This window comes from Ovis aries, chromosome 2 (assembly GCF_016772045.2).
Source record: "Ovis aries strain OAR_USU_Benz2616 breed Rambouillet chromosome 2, ARS-UI_Ramb_v3.0, whole genome shotgun sequence".
Taxonomy (NCBI): Eukaryota; Metazoa; Chordata; class Mammalia; order Artiodactyla; family Bovidae; genus Ovis; species Ovis aries.
The window spans coordinates 198897081-198911384 of NC_056055.1; the positions used below are offsets into that span (position 1 = coordinate 198897081).

Here is a 14304-nt window from a genome sequence, read left to right on the forward strand (position 1 = left end):
CACTGAGGACCTCATCCACAGACCAATGAAATCGTCATTTCCAGACTCACATCTGTTTGAAGATAAATGCTCCTCTTGAATTTCTGAAGTTTGTGTTAAAAATAAAATGCTTCTCAAACCTTACTGTGTATAGAAAACATATCTGAAGATCTTGTTAAAATGCAGATTCTGACTCAGTAGGCCTGGCTTCTGGGTGATGCTGATGTCACTGCACCAGTGTAGTCTGTAGACTACACTCTGAATAGCAAGGAGTTAGAAGGCTTACAAAGGAAGAGTTTTCTGAGATGGGAATTATCTCAATGAACCGACCTCTAAGACTTGACTTTCTGCCATTTTAGAACTACAAAAATGTTCATCTTTTAGTGTCTGTACCAATTTAATACCTGATTTATATAAATGACAGGTTTCCATAATGGTTCATGAAAAGAAAACACATGGTCTCTTCAGCCATTAGCCATTGATTATTGTATATGTATTCATTTCATGATCAATACTGGGCATTATACAGAGGTATCAGCCAAGTTCTCATATCTTCAAAGTACTTAAATCTAGTTAGCAAAAACACTAATAGCAAACAAAATAAGTAGTGCATCGCTTAAAACAGCAGATGATTAAGATCTTAATTGCTATAAGATAGTGATTCCCAAGAGTGGGGCATATCAGCATCTAGGGGATAGATATTAAACTAAACACACTGTCCTCAATCCCCTCCCAGAGTAGGATACTCACTCTACTCCCAGTCTTACTCCCAGTCACAACAAAGGAAGCTACATTTACTCCCAGAAATGCCATATTCTTCATAAGGGTAAGACGGGGGGTGGGGAGGAAGAAATGATGCAAAACACAGTTTTTAAATGACACGCAGAGAAGCAGGTAGAATTGGTGGGTGTTCCAGATGGGAAGTACTTCCTGTGGTAAAAGTACTGAGGTGGAGATGAGCTAGGGCATCTATGGAATGGAAAGAAGACCTGCCTAACTGAAGCAGACAAGAGTGCCCCACCCGCCACCACCCCATTCTAGGTGGAACAAGTATGAAAATGGTCTGTAAGAATTTGATGACCACCTATTAACAACATTGAAGAGATACCTCTTTGGAAGAAGGTTGAACTCATTTGCCCTTCAGGTCCTTTCCAATGTTTCTTCAACTAGAGAACAAAATTCCAATTTTCCGCTAACACATAATTCTAACCTGCATCACGGCCCTTGCCTGATGTTGAACAAGAGAAATGAGTGGAGAGAATGTGGAAGTGTACAAGTGGATGGTGTATAAATGCAAGAAAAAGAGATCCTAAGTCATGGCATGGGGTTAAATTCCACAGGTGTTCTACGTCCCTGGTTCTTTGAGACGTCTCGTAGGTCTTATTTTCAACTCAGCCATCAATCAGTCAATCAGCTGTACAACTCTTCTCTGAGCCCTGTCCAAATTAGCCTCATCCCTCTCACATAGACAAGTGATGAATTACACTCCAGGTCTTGCCTGCCTGGAAAAGAAGTCTCACTTACACCTCCTTCTCTAGCCAGCTCCTCCTCTACAAAACACTTAAGACACTTCCAACTATGTGCTTTTTTTTTTTCATTTTCTACTTACAAAATATTTCAAAAATACATTCAGAAGACCATAAAGTTCAGAAGTTAACATAAAAGTAGCCCAAATACCACCACCCTAAGGTAAAAATTAAAAAGCAGAGATATTACTTTGCCAACAAAGGTCCATCTAGTCAAAGCTACGGTTTTTCCAGTGGTCATGTATGGATGTGAGAGTTGGACTGTGAAGGAAACTGAGCACCGAAGAATTGATGCTTTTGAACTGTGGTGTTGGAGAAGATTCTTGAGAGTCCCTTGGACTACAAGGAGATCCAACTAGTCCATTCTAAAGGGGATCAGCCCTGGGTGTTCTTTGGAAGGAATGATGCTAAAGCTAAAACTCCAGTACTTTGGCCACCTCATGAGAAGAGTTGACTCATTGGAAAAGACTCTGATGCTGGGAGAGATTGGGGGCAGGAGGAGAAGAGGACGACAGAGGATGAGATGGCTGGATGGCACCACCGACTCGATGGACGTGAGTTTGAGTGAACTCCGGGAGTTGGTGATGGACAAGGAGGCCTGGCGTGCTGCGATTCATGGGGTTGCAAAGAGTCTGACATGACTGAGCGACTGAACTGAACTGAACTGAAGGTAAAAATGTTCACCTTTACAATTTCTGCCACATTTGCTTTGCAATTACATGGTCCTTTGTTTATTCATATCTCTGTTGCTACTGCCTATTTCCTAACTCAGTTCTCTGTCTTATCTGGTCAGGGCCATGTCTGAATATTGACCTCTTTTAACCTATCCCTCAGAAGACAGCCTGGTACATATAAGGCTCTCAATGTTTATTCAATGAATAATGCATGAATGACTTCTGTCCTAGAATGAAATAATGGCCATCACTATAGAAGAGTTATCAGACAAAAGACAATGACTCCATCTTTATTAAAATCCAAATAAATAAAGAATTGCCTTTTTTTTTTTTTTTTTTTGGCCTTGCCACCAGGCTTGCAGGATCTTAGTTCCCCAACCAGGGACTGAACTCCAGCCAAGGCAGTGAACGCCTGGAACCCTAACCACTGGGCCATCAGGGAACTCCCTGGGAAACAGATCTTTACTTAAGGAAGAGGGTTCAAATTTAAGTGTGTGCTATAACTGGATACTCCATATTAGAGTGGGTTAGCTGAACAAGGAATAGAACTGCCCTAGAGCCCTGATCCTTCTTGCCCTGGACAGCACACATATCTGCCCAAAGACATGGAAAGAACATAAGCCCTCAAAGCATCTCCCAGTTTCAAGACACCAACTCAACAGCTTAAAGAGGGAAAGAACAAAAGAAGAGACAGAGGTAGAGGAGAAGAGAAGGGAGACGACAGGAGGGTTGGGAAGAGGCAGGGAGGGAGGAGGGGAGAATGAGTGGAGTCCTATGCAAAGAATCCTAAAACACTAGAGAACATTAATTTTTTTTCTAGGTTACATCAGGGGCAATACAAATCCTGTTCTAAAAATGAAGTCAAGTATCAAGTCCATCTGTCTGAAATGAAGCCAAGCCTAAGGCAAAAGTATAAGAAAGGTCAAGTGCAACTGTCAGGCTTCTCCACCTCCTTTTACCTGCACTCCTGGCCATCCAGCATCTTAACAAAATCCTTAAAGCCTGGGTTCCTCCCACTGTGGTTCTCTACATGCTCTCAAACGTTATATACATATACACTTGTAGTCTCACCCCATCAACTTTATTGGATCTAAGTTCTATTTCTTTGTGCTCTTATTCTTCCAATAGGTCACCGAAAGATAATATGCTTCTGATTTAAAGGACTGTCCACTACTGAAAATATTACTTTCTTAACTCTTTATAGCCAATGTGGACCTCTAACTCTTTCTAATGAAAAAAAAATGTCTTAGTCCCTATGATTGTAGCAGATTGTTTTGTTAGCAATTCTCCCTTTCTTCCCTGTCCCTGACATGGTTCCATGTGGGCAGAGTATAGTACTGAGGCTTGACACTTGATATAAGAGAAATCATTTCTAATTGTGATGTCATAAAGAAACATCTTTCTTGCTCTGCAGATATCTTAGAGCACAGGTAAAATACCATATGAGCCAGAGTACATTAGTGCAGAGAAGCAGCTTTATACTCCTTGCCCATCACTTTGCACAGCACACACAGATACACATGGGCCACAATTTACCCAGTTTTCACTTTCTTTCAGTAGTTCCTCAAGATCAGAAGGTACTACATCTTCACTGTGAATGGAAGAACATGTAGATTGGGTTCTAGGTACAACTTCTTTTCTTCATGAAGTCACAACCTTCTTCTCTGTACATGAACCTAATGCTCTGTCAGTTCTGCTTCCTGAGGACTTTTTCTGTCTCATATATAATGGTTAACCGAAAGAAAAACCTCTTCCTCTATACCACGAGTTTTCAGTGATAAATGAACAAAGCATCACCAAGTGCTCCTCCCTGAACAAATGACAAAAGCTGATTCATTCTCTGCATGACATCAGTGGTTTCATCCATCCATAAAGTGAAATATCTGCTAGTGTGTACTTGATAGTAATCACTCTTCCACACTCTACTCCACTGATAATATGCAACAGCCAACTGTGTCATTTGACAAAGGAATTCTGACAATAACTTCTGGTTTCTCTCTGCAGATAATGTTTGTCTTTAACTTTCCAACTGATTTTCCAAGTATCTCTTCAATAAAATGACTTATACTTACTTTTGTTACAAGGATCACTTAATGATGCTACTAAAGTTTTAATCTCTTTCCTACTGTTAGAAGTTTAACACATTAATTTTGTAATGGAAAATATCATTGGGTTCTTGTCCTGGGAAACTTGAATGGTCTAACAGAGAAGCCACTGTGCTTTGTTTGAAAATGACACCAAAACATCCATGGCTTCACAGAAAAAGTTTCACAACAGGCGATGACTGAGGACTAGGAGCAAATGGATGGCAAACCCAATAAAAAAGCAGTTTTGAAATAGTCATCATCTTATTTCCCTTCGCTTTTTTTATAATTTTCCATTTCAGCTACTGTTTTGAAATCATTCCTGTCACAAACTCCCTTGTTTTTACACATACAGATTCACGTTTTATATTTGGAATGGGATTTAGTTCTCTAAGTATGTTTGTGACATTTTGAACTGAAGCATTTTCATTACTGTTTTCATCACTATTTTCACACTGCAATGAACCACTTTTGAGCCTCTGATCTATTTTTGCGCAATGGAGATACAACTTAAGACCAGCAACAATAAACTATGTTATTTTAACAAGTAAACAATGAGCAAATGACATAAAAAGTATAATACCTAAGATGAAGTGCACCATATATGAAATGCAAGTCTTCAGAGCACAAACACAATTAATATCAGAATACCTTTTAAGAACATAATGGGATCTCTGCTGGATTTATAGTCACTCTCACATCTCAAGATCCTACATGCTCTGCTACTCCTACATCATCTTTCTGATTCACATTTCCACGTCCCCCCCATCACTCCACCCTCTTGTGTTGGTTTTCTCACTAATCTTTGAACACATCCAAACATATTCTCACCCTCACTCCTTCACACTGACTGTTCTCTCTGCCTGAAACACTCCCCTCTGGTATCTGTATGAGCAACTTCTTTCACTTCCTTTAAGTCTTTGCTGAAGGTTTCTTCATGAAGGCTACTCAACTAATTTATCTATTCTACTTTCTTCCAAAGCATTACCTCCTTCTAGAATGCTACATAATTCACTTATTTATTTGGCTTATTGTGCATCTCCCACTCCCACGTCTTCACCCTCAATAAAATGAAAACTTCATAAGGGCAGGGATCTTTGCCATTCAGCGTCTAGATTCATGGAAGGTGCTCAATAAACAGTATTAATAGTTGAATGAATAAATGAATGAGGGAGTAAGTAAAATTTTTTCATTGCTTTTCCTCTCTAACCACCAATCTGTCTGTGGATCTTACTTGAGAATTAAACAGAAAATGGAGAACCATCAAATGATTTAAGCAAGAGAACTGCACAAGGTCAGAAGATGACTTAAAGTGTGGAGAGGCTGGACTTCTTTTTTTTTAGTTAAAAGTCAATCTATGAAAGGAATGATGAAAGTCACAGTTTTCCAAATGACTAGGTCTTCTTAAGCAGTTAATTTCAATCCCGTAATACAATATCTGTAGATATATGGGCAATGTCTGTGTATATATACATATACGTATACAAATGCACACATTAAACATATGTTGAACAAACCTAGAAGTTAAGGACATTCTTCTACCATACGGATATTCTTCATAGAAAAGCTAATGACTTAGGTAATAGTTAAAACTATCATCCAACATAACTTTCCTGACACAACAGTATAAACTGTTTGATATGGTGCCCCTTCCAGTTAGTACCTCTTTTCACTCTCAAGGGGCTTCCTTGGTAGCTCAGACGGTAAAAAGTCTGCCTGCAGTGTGGGAGACCCAGGTTCGATCCCTAGGTTGGGAAGATCCCCTGGAGAAGGAAATGGCAACCCATTCCAGTATTCTTGCCTGGAAAATCCCATGGATGGAGGAACCTGGCAGGCTATAGTCCATGGGGTCACGAAGAGTCAGACACGACTGGGTGACTTCACTTTTCACTTTACTCTCAAGAGCGTCCTTGTCTGAACAAAAATAACTATACAGTCTTCCCACTTATAAAGAAGATACATACATTTCTTCTTATTCAAGCATGCTGACCAAGCTTTTGAGGATTTCAGTGGAGTGGGTGTGGAAAAAGTGACAGCCATAATTATTTGTAACACCTACTGGCCAGCACTGCAAGCGAACTCTTTCAAACAGGCAATTCTTTAGCAAAGAAGCACAGCCATTATTGTAAAATTACATGCCACAAGCTCCATATATCTAGTGTTCAAACTCAAAGCCCCGTCAGGTCACCTGCACAATCTCTAGTCCTGTGAGAATGTTCATGTGGTGAGAGGGCACATCACATTCTTCTCTGCAAGCCTTTTGTCTGAAAAGCTGAGACCCAAACCCAAGACTCTTGTCAGAAGAGAGGGCAGAAAACAAAGGCTCTTCTATTATTCTCATGGCCCAGAGGGCTTGGAAACTAGGAGAATGTGGAGTCAAAGTCTTCACAACAACACATGTGTTTTGGTCTCTCAGTGAATTCCAAGAAGTTGACCAAACACCATATCTTGAAATTTGCATATGTGCTAAGTCATTTCAGTCATGACAACTCTTTGTGATCCTATAGACTGTAGCCCACCAAGCTCCTCTATCCCTGGGATTCTCCAGGCAAGTGGAATAGGTTGCTATGCCCCCCTCCAAGGGATCTTCCCAACTCAGGGATAGAAGCTGAGTCTCTTAAGCCTCCTGCATTGGCAAGTGGGTTCTTTATCACTAATGCCACCTGGGATGCCCTTGAAACTTGCATTCCAATCTGCAAAAGCCATGCAGCCATTAGGTCTGCAAACAGGTTTTGTTGAAGCTGCTGTCCCAAATCATAGGAGTTGTCCCAATTCGTGTCAGCCCTAGGTAAACAGGTGTTAATTCTCATTGTGCTCAAAGACAATAATAGCATGGGCTTAGATCCAAAGTCAGAGAAGGCGATGGCACCCCACTCCAGTACTCTTGCCTGGAAAATCCCATGGACGGAGGAGCCTAGTAGGCTGCAGTCCATGGGGTCGCAAAGAATCAGACATGACTGAGCGACTTCAGTTTCACTTTTCACTTTCATGCATTGGAGAAGGAAATGGCAACCCACTCCAGTGTTCTTGTCTGGAGAATCCCAGGGACGGGGGAGCCTGGTGGGCTGCCGTCTATGAGGTCGCACAGAGTTGGACACGACTGAAGCGACTTAGCAGCACCAGCAGCAGCAGAGCCAAAGTAGACACTTAACACCTCAAGCATAAAACTTTTATTTCTTGTATGTGTAAATAGATGACAAGCAACCGAATACCTCACTCCTTCATCTTTCATCATTTTTATTATTTCTTTTTTTCTTTAAGCATTTTTTTGTTTAATTTTTTTTACTTTTTTAAATCTTTGCATTTAACAAATTAAAGACTGAAATAAAGCCAGACTCAAAATCTGAAGTCAGAAGAAGGTGGTGAAGAAAATAGTGAAGATTCCTGAAAATCCAGGGTGACCATACAATTTATCATCCAAATCAGGGCACTTTTAAATATGAAAGGGGATGCATTTGATGATTCAGATAGGGCAGTAGGAATAAACCAACTGAGAAGGTGTGGTCACACGTCTAATCTCTCATTCATTTTCCCATACAAAGGCCATCCTGTGTGTAAGGAAGCAATTCTGCCTCTGCTATGTCAACCAAACACACTTCAAATGCAGTCCTCTCTCTTTCAGGCCAGGCCGGCCTTTCCACAATGGAGCTGGAAAGGTTTTCACTCCACCCTGCATTCCCTATGTGTGTAAAACTGGTTCCATTTTTACTCAGGAAAGAATGCAGTAACACACAAGAATGTGGATACAGGCCAGGGGCCCAGCAAATCCCAGGCCTGGTGCCTTGGGTTTCTCATAAAGGAATGCTTCACAAGAGAGGAAGCAACCTACTGAGAAGGTACACAGATATCAACCGCACATTTAACAATCCAAATTTGAATGTTAGACCCTTTTTTGATGCCAAGGCACATGCAGAGCCCAAAAGCCACTTCTCCAGCAACACACATTCATCCAGAAAAAATAGCTAGGGTATCTGTCCTCAGCTACAGGTAACAACCTTAGTTCCTTTGCCTTTTGCTGAAATCAGTGGTGCAGAAGGATTTGGAAAAAAGTAAAGAAATATATTTTTTTTTTCCCCAAGATCAGTTTCCAGGCTAAACAGACCCAATGCTTACTTTTACCCCATACTTCCTGTTTCAAAGGGTCAAACATTGCTCATGTTCTTCATAAAATTTAGTCCTGTAGCTAGTGACTATGAATTTATTGGAATATTTTCCCTCACATGCATACAAAGGGCAGACCAATTTTGCAATCTAGCTGGAATCTACAGCCCGTAAAGAATCTATAATGATGGTAGGAGCAGAGATGCTCCAGATGGCTTATCACAAATGTTCAGAATGACTTTAACTTCTTCACAGACTTCACAGTCATTCAGAATGATTCACTGCCCAAGGTTGTTCAATGCTGTGATGGAGCTCACTGCTAAAGCAAAAATCTTAGGCTTTTGCTAAGTGTAGGGGACTAAGCAAAAGAGTGATGACCCAACAGTCTTAGGCTGTTAAGTCTTATAAAAGTAGAGTACTACCCACAGCTGAGAATCTGGGGACGCTAGCAGTCAGGAAACCACCTGTCATGGAGGTAGTAGAAGAAATTCCTTTTGAATTCATGCAGTTTGGACTAAAGTCCTTCCGGGTAGGGGACACTATAAGTCCAAGGGGCCATTTGTACTCAAGAACTACTGTTTTTCCAAGCAGTACGATAATCTTAAATTCAAAGACATTTTTGTTAATATAACTGTTTAAACTGCTTCACATAACAAAAATTGAGGCCAAAATGTGCCAAAGGAATAATCAAAACAAACAGCTCAATAATGACTTTTTAAATGTTCAAAAAAAGAAACTCACTAGTCAAGCTGCTGGATGATATGGTTATAATGTCTTCTTTGGGAGATGAAAACTATGTCTTCCCCACTGTACCCCATCTCCCAACAGGGAAGTGGATAATTTTTGAAGAATACAATGACTCTTTATGCTGGGCTTCTCTTGTCTGCTGGGAATGCCATCTGTCTCCCACACTGTATAAACAATCCCTGCAGGAATCTTCTGAGGCCCAAACAGATTAGCAAACTCCAGATTTTCACACCATCAATAGCATCCCCATCCAGATTAGGGTTCTTGCTTTAATAACTCCAAGGATAAGCCTAACAACTGATCCTTTCTTGTTTATAGGTAATGTGAGTGTCATTTTAAAGATAACCTCTCAGAACATACAGCCATCTGTTGGGGGGTGGGGGTGGGGGTGCGGTGGAGCTCTCTCTAGGCAACAGAAGAAATGAGCCCTTGAGGGAATAGGAGAAATAGTAAAATGAAAATCATACTTATGAGACAATACGAAATCATGAAATTTCACCAGGTTCACTCTACTAATTATGTTTAAATCTTTTTCCTCCAAATTACAAACTATAGAAAACTATTAAAAAAAATAAAAGACAAGTTTCACACTTTGACAAAGGTATACGTGCAATGAGAATTCATTTTGCTTGACTCCAAGACAGTGAAAGCAGAAATCGTACTGGGAGGGCTAAAGGCCCCCAGAGAAGTTTGCCTAAGGTCCACTTCTACCCTCTACCTACAACGGTTGACGATGCCTGCCTTCTCCCAAGTTCAACAGCGCTTGATCCCCTGTAACTGTGAGCTCTGTATTGTCTCCAAAGACTTCCAACTCTAAAAGAAACAAATGTGCCTGTAAAGATGTTCCTAAATTAATAATGATAAGCAAGGGAAAACACCTGAGCTCTGCTAATAGAGAAAAACACAAGGCATGGAAGAGCCAGACCTCTGCAGCTGCACGTCCTCCAAAACGTCTACGTCTAAATCTGCAGCCCCAGTTTCCTCCAGGCCCCAAGCCGCGGCAGAGGATGTTCACAACACATTCCAAACCAAAAGAAAATGAAGCCTCTGCCCCCTCAAGAGATGCTCAGATGGACCCAAAAGTCTCAGCTCCCTGGGAGGATCAAACCTGAAACACGTCCCGGTGCCTCTCACCCGCGTCTCGGGGCAGCGGAAGCCGAAATGTCAAATGAATGACCGCGCCGGGGCGCAAGGGAGGAAAACAAAGCCACCTCCCGTCGTCCGGCTTGCGGAGCAAGGGCCGGGCGAGGGCCGCACACTCACCTGGAGCTCGGCGCCTACCGCCGCCGGCTGCGGGTGGGGATGGGGCCGCCGGGCGACTGGGCGCCCCGGCAGATGCCCGGACCCGCGGCCCCAGCGCCCTCCGGCCGGTCCGCGCGCGCCGCGGGGAAAGCAGGCGGCCGCGGGCGCCGCCGCGCGTCGCATGCAGCTCCTGGCTGCGGCGGCCGCTGCCACGGGACCGAGGGACCCTGCGCGGCCGTCTCCGACCCGGCAACCAGAGGCAGCGACGAGAGACGCAGCGCGGTGCCGAGCGCGCCCGGCGCGCCTCTCAGCGGCTCTTCCCGCCGCCCTCCGCAACGGGCTGGGTCTCGGCTTGCCTTTGTGTTGGCATCCTCCTTCGCTCCCAGCGACGCCCCGAGCTCCCCGGGCGGCTCCGCGCCACCGCCCACCCCCGGGTTACGCCGCGCCCCTCGCGCGGCCCGCCGATTCTGTCGAGTCAGCGGCGGCGGGGACGCGCGAAGCCATGTCTTCCGCCCGCGCTCGGGAGGGCACCCGGGGGTCCGGGCATCCCGGGGAGGTTCACGCCGAGCTCCGCGGCCCGGGCGCGGCGCGTCCCCGAGCGGCCCAGCAGCGCCCGGCTCCCCGCCGCTCGCTCTCCAGGCGTCGCCCGCGAGCCGCGCGCCGGCCCGCCCGCGTGGCCCCCTCTCGCCGCTCCCGGTGGGCTCGCCCAGCCTCCCGCGCGCCGCCACCTTCCTCGGGCCCGGCGTGCCCGGTGCCCTTCCCTGCCCCGGCGCCCGGGCCCTCGGGGGCGAAGGGTGCGGGCCGCTCACCTCCGGCGGCGCCGGCGCCCCTCCCGCTGGACGCCTGGGCGACATGTGCCCGCATCTCCCTGCAGGGCACTGGGCTGGGGGCTTCCTGCACGTCGTGGACCGGAGGGCAACGGGAGGGGTGAGGGGAGAGGACGGGAGAGACTCCAGACCTTGTCCAGCTGGACGTTCCCGGGGAAGGTGCAGGAGAGCGGGGCGGGTGCAGCCAGGAGAAGGACGAATCCCGAGGCTGCGGCGGAGCCTGAGCTGCTCTCCTTGTGCGACGCCGGAGGACATGAGGGTTCCGAGAGGCGCAGCGGAGGAAGGAGACCCTCTGATATCAGGCAGGCTGGACTCTTCCGAAATGCCCCCGGAAGGCTGAATGGAGGAATGTCATGCCTCGATTTCCCCAACCGCAAGGGCAAGACGGTAATAGTCATGTCACCTACACGGGGTGTGGTCACGATTTAAAATGGATTGATGAAAGCGCTCCCAGCTACTTTGTCTAAAGAGGGCACTCAAATTAAAAATTACAGCATTAATACTTTAAGCTTTCTGTTTACTTTTTTTGCAGCGTCTTCAGTGACTCAGTCCCACTTAGAGGAAAGAGTAAAAATGCGGAAATGTTAAGACTCTTATCCCCCATGCATGATATCTATCCAGATAAGGGAAAGATTTGCACGCTTTTACAGTTAAACTACAACCCAAAACATTTTTCCCCCAAATAACAGATATCTTTATTGAGGGATTTTTGAGTGTGTACTGTCAGTATTGTCCATTTCTTCCCCTTCTCTGATGACAGTTATTCATTTCCCTCCGCCCTACCCCCCCGGGCCCAGGAGTCTTTGTGGTGGTTCCAGAATACTGACACCTCCCACCCTCACTCCCCAGAACTGGCCAGTCATCATATTCCAGACCACAGTGGTTGGTACTGCAATGGGCTTGTTGGTCCAGAAATTCAATCTGGAACTTTTGCTGAATCAGTTCAGAAAAAGAAGTCCTTCCAACTAGGATAACTAATTTAGAAGGTTATAAGCCACCAAACGTAGATATAAGTACCACCAATGCATTTGGACAAAGTCAACTTTAAGGAAGGAAACCTGAGGGGGCAGGGATGATATCTTTCGAGAGTTAGGAGGCAAATATGTCTAAGTGAACTCTACCCTTGAAAGCAATGAATCCACCCCCTCCCCCTTTTCCTCAAGGCAGTTTCAGTTGTGTTCTGTCAGGGGTCACAAAAAGCCCTGACTCATTGTTCCTCTGAATCTACCCATCACACACACCGTTGCTCAGCTGCTCCAAAGAACTGGTAACCCCACACATACACCACAAAAGAAACAAGTTCCTATTCTTGTACCTACTGGAAGAACAGTAGGGATCCCACATGATGTTCTCTTTGTATAACTTGCTCTATACCCAGCAATCACATATCTGCAACCTTTAACATCCTGTATTAATTAACCACCATCTTACAATCTAACTTTAAACAAGAAAGCATAAAAAGATCTAAATGGATCATTCTTGCTGCCCTTAGGTTTGAAAAAAAAAAAAAAGCCAAACGTTTTTCTCTGACCTTAAAAGCAGTCCCATCTATCTTTAAAACTCTATATATATCAGGCATTAAACCTGAGGCTGAGGATTCAAATAGAATTAACAGCAAAGTCATCCTAAAATCTCAGATTTGCAAGTGTGTAAAGGTTAGCTTCTTTCATACTGCACTCCCTATCCTTGTCACCAGCCCCAAACTGGGGTCTCCCCTTCAGAGGATTTCTGACTGGTTCTCATTTAGCCCCTTCTTGAGCTCATTTTTTTCACAAGTTGGTCAATTCTGTGTTGAAACTGGCCTAACATTAGATAGTGATTCCTTATATTGAGTTGAAATACTTCTTTCACCTCAACAAAACCACAAGGACTAACGACAGACTCGGAAACCACTTGAATTGTCTATTCCAAGATTTTAACATGACCCCTAGCTGCAACAGCTGCTTATCATAAGGCAAGGTGTCCTGACTCTTCACCATCCTCCGTTACCTCCTTTCAGTGAATGTACTCCTCCTGAAGCATAGCATTCAACTCTAAACCCAAAGCCAGATCCCAGTGTTGAGGCCTGATAGAGCATCCCAGGCCTGTGTTCAAGCATCCCAGAAACAGCTGAGACACTGCCCAGGCGGGACCAAAATTACCTCCCACCAGTGACAGGAGGACTCAGCCTGTCAGCATGCTCCCCATAGCCCGGTCTGTGCCAATCAGGACAAGGATAGAAATCTCCTAAGAAAGCCCGCGCGTGCGAAAATCTAGCCAATTAGTAGATGCAAAGAAACCCTTGTAACCAATCCAACCTTGCCAGTTCCCTGTCTTTGTCCTAAACCTATAAATACTACTGTAATCCAGGGCTCGGGGCTCTGGCTCTATTCCACTGTGTTGGATGTGGCCGGGGCCCTAGCTCGAGCTTGCAATAAATTCCCCTTTTGTGTTTGCATTGCCGTGGATGTCTTGTTCTCTCAGCTCTGGGGATTTGGACCTTGGGCATAACATTTGGGGGCTCATCCAGGATCCCCTGACTGAGAAGAACAACACCTTCCAGGCATAAGGGAAGCCTCACTAGGAGGAAGTATATCTGGACACCGGCATCAGGTCAGGGGGCGAAAGAGTCGCCTGGCCAGCATAAGTCCGAGGCCCAGCATTCGAGCTGGAAGGCAGCTGGTTCTGTGAGCCGTTCTATAAAGGAACGGGGGAAAACGTTTCTCCCGATCCTGAGTCTGGTGGGCAGTGGACACCCTTCGGTAAGGTAACTTTGGGGAACAGGACAACAGCAACCCGGGATAAACCTAGTTCAGTGTTTTCGGCTGATATTTGTTCGTCTACTGTCTGTCGTTTGAATCTGTGTGCCGGCGCCATGCTTGCTTTTTCTGTGCTTATTATGGGTGTTGCCGTCGTGGGTCAGTTATTCTACACCACTATCTGTAATGACTGACCATTTTTCCGATTTTTAAATCCAAGGCTCAGAATCTATCAGTGCTAGTAAAGAGGAAGCTAAGAACCCTATGCTCATCCGAGTGGCTGACATTTCAGGTCAGCTGGCCGCCGGAGGGAACTTTCGGCCTGCCGGTCATCCAGGCTGTTAAAGAAAGAATAATGGCTCCTGACCCTTGGGGCCATCCAGACC

General features: G+C 44.9%; 1 protein-coding gene across 4 annotated transcripts in view; it reads right to left on the reverse strand.

The window, feature by feature from the left end:
- Window positions 1-11351, reverse strand: part of HECW2 (HECT, C2 and WW domain containing E3 ubiquitin protein ligase 2) — a 446556-nt gene extending 435205 nt beyond the window's left edge. The window contains exon 1 of one of the 4 annotated variants that reach the window (XM_060411238.1): window positions 11312-11351. The gene's annotated coding sequence lies outside the window, so the exon portion shown is untranslated. Of the gene's footprint in view, window positions 1-10219; window positions 10278-10374; window positions 10573-11162 lie in introns of those variants that run through there. The other 3 variants (XM_060411235.1, XM_027965053.3, XM_060411239.1) reach the window with 3 other exon arrangements.
- Window positions 11352-14304: the final 2953 nt, after the last annotated feature.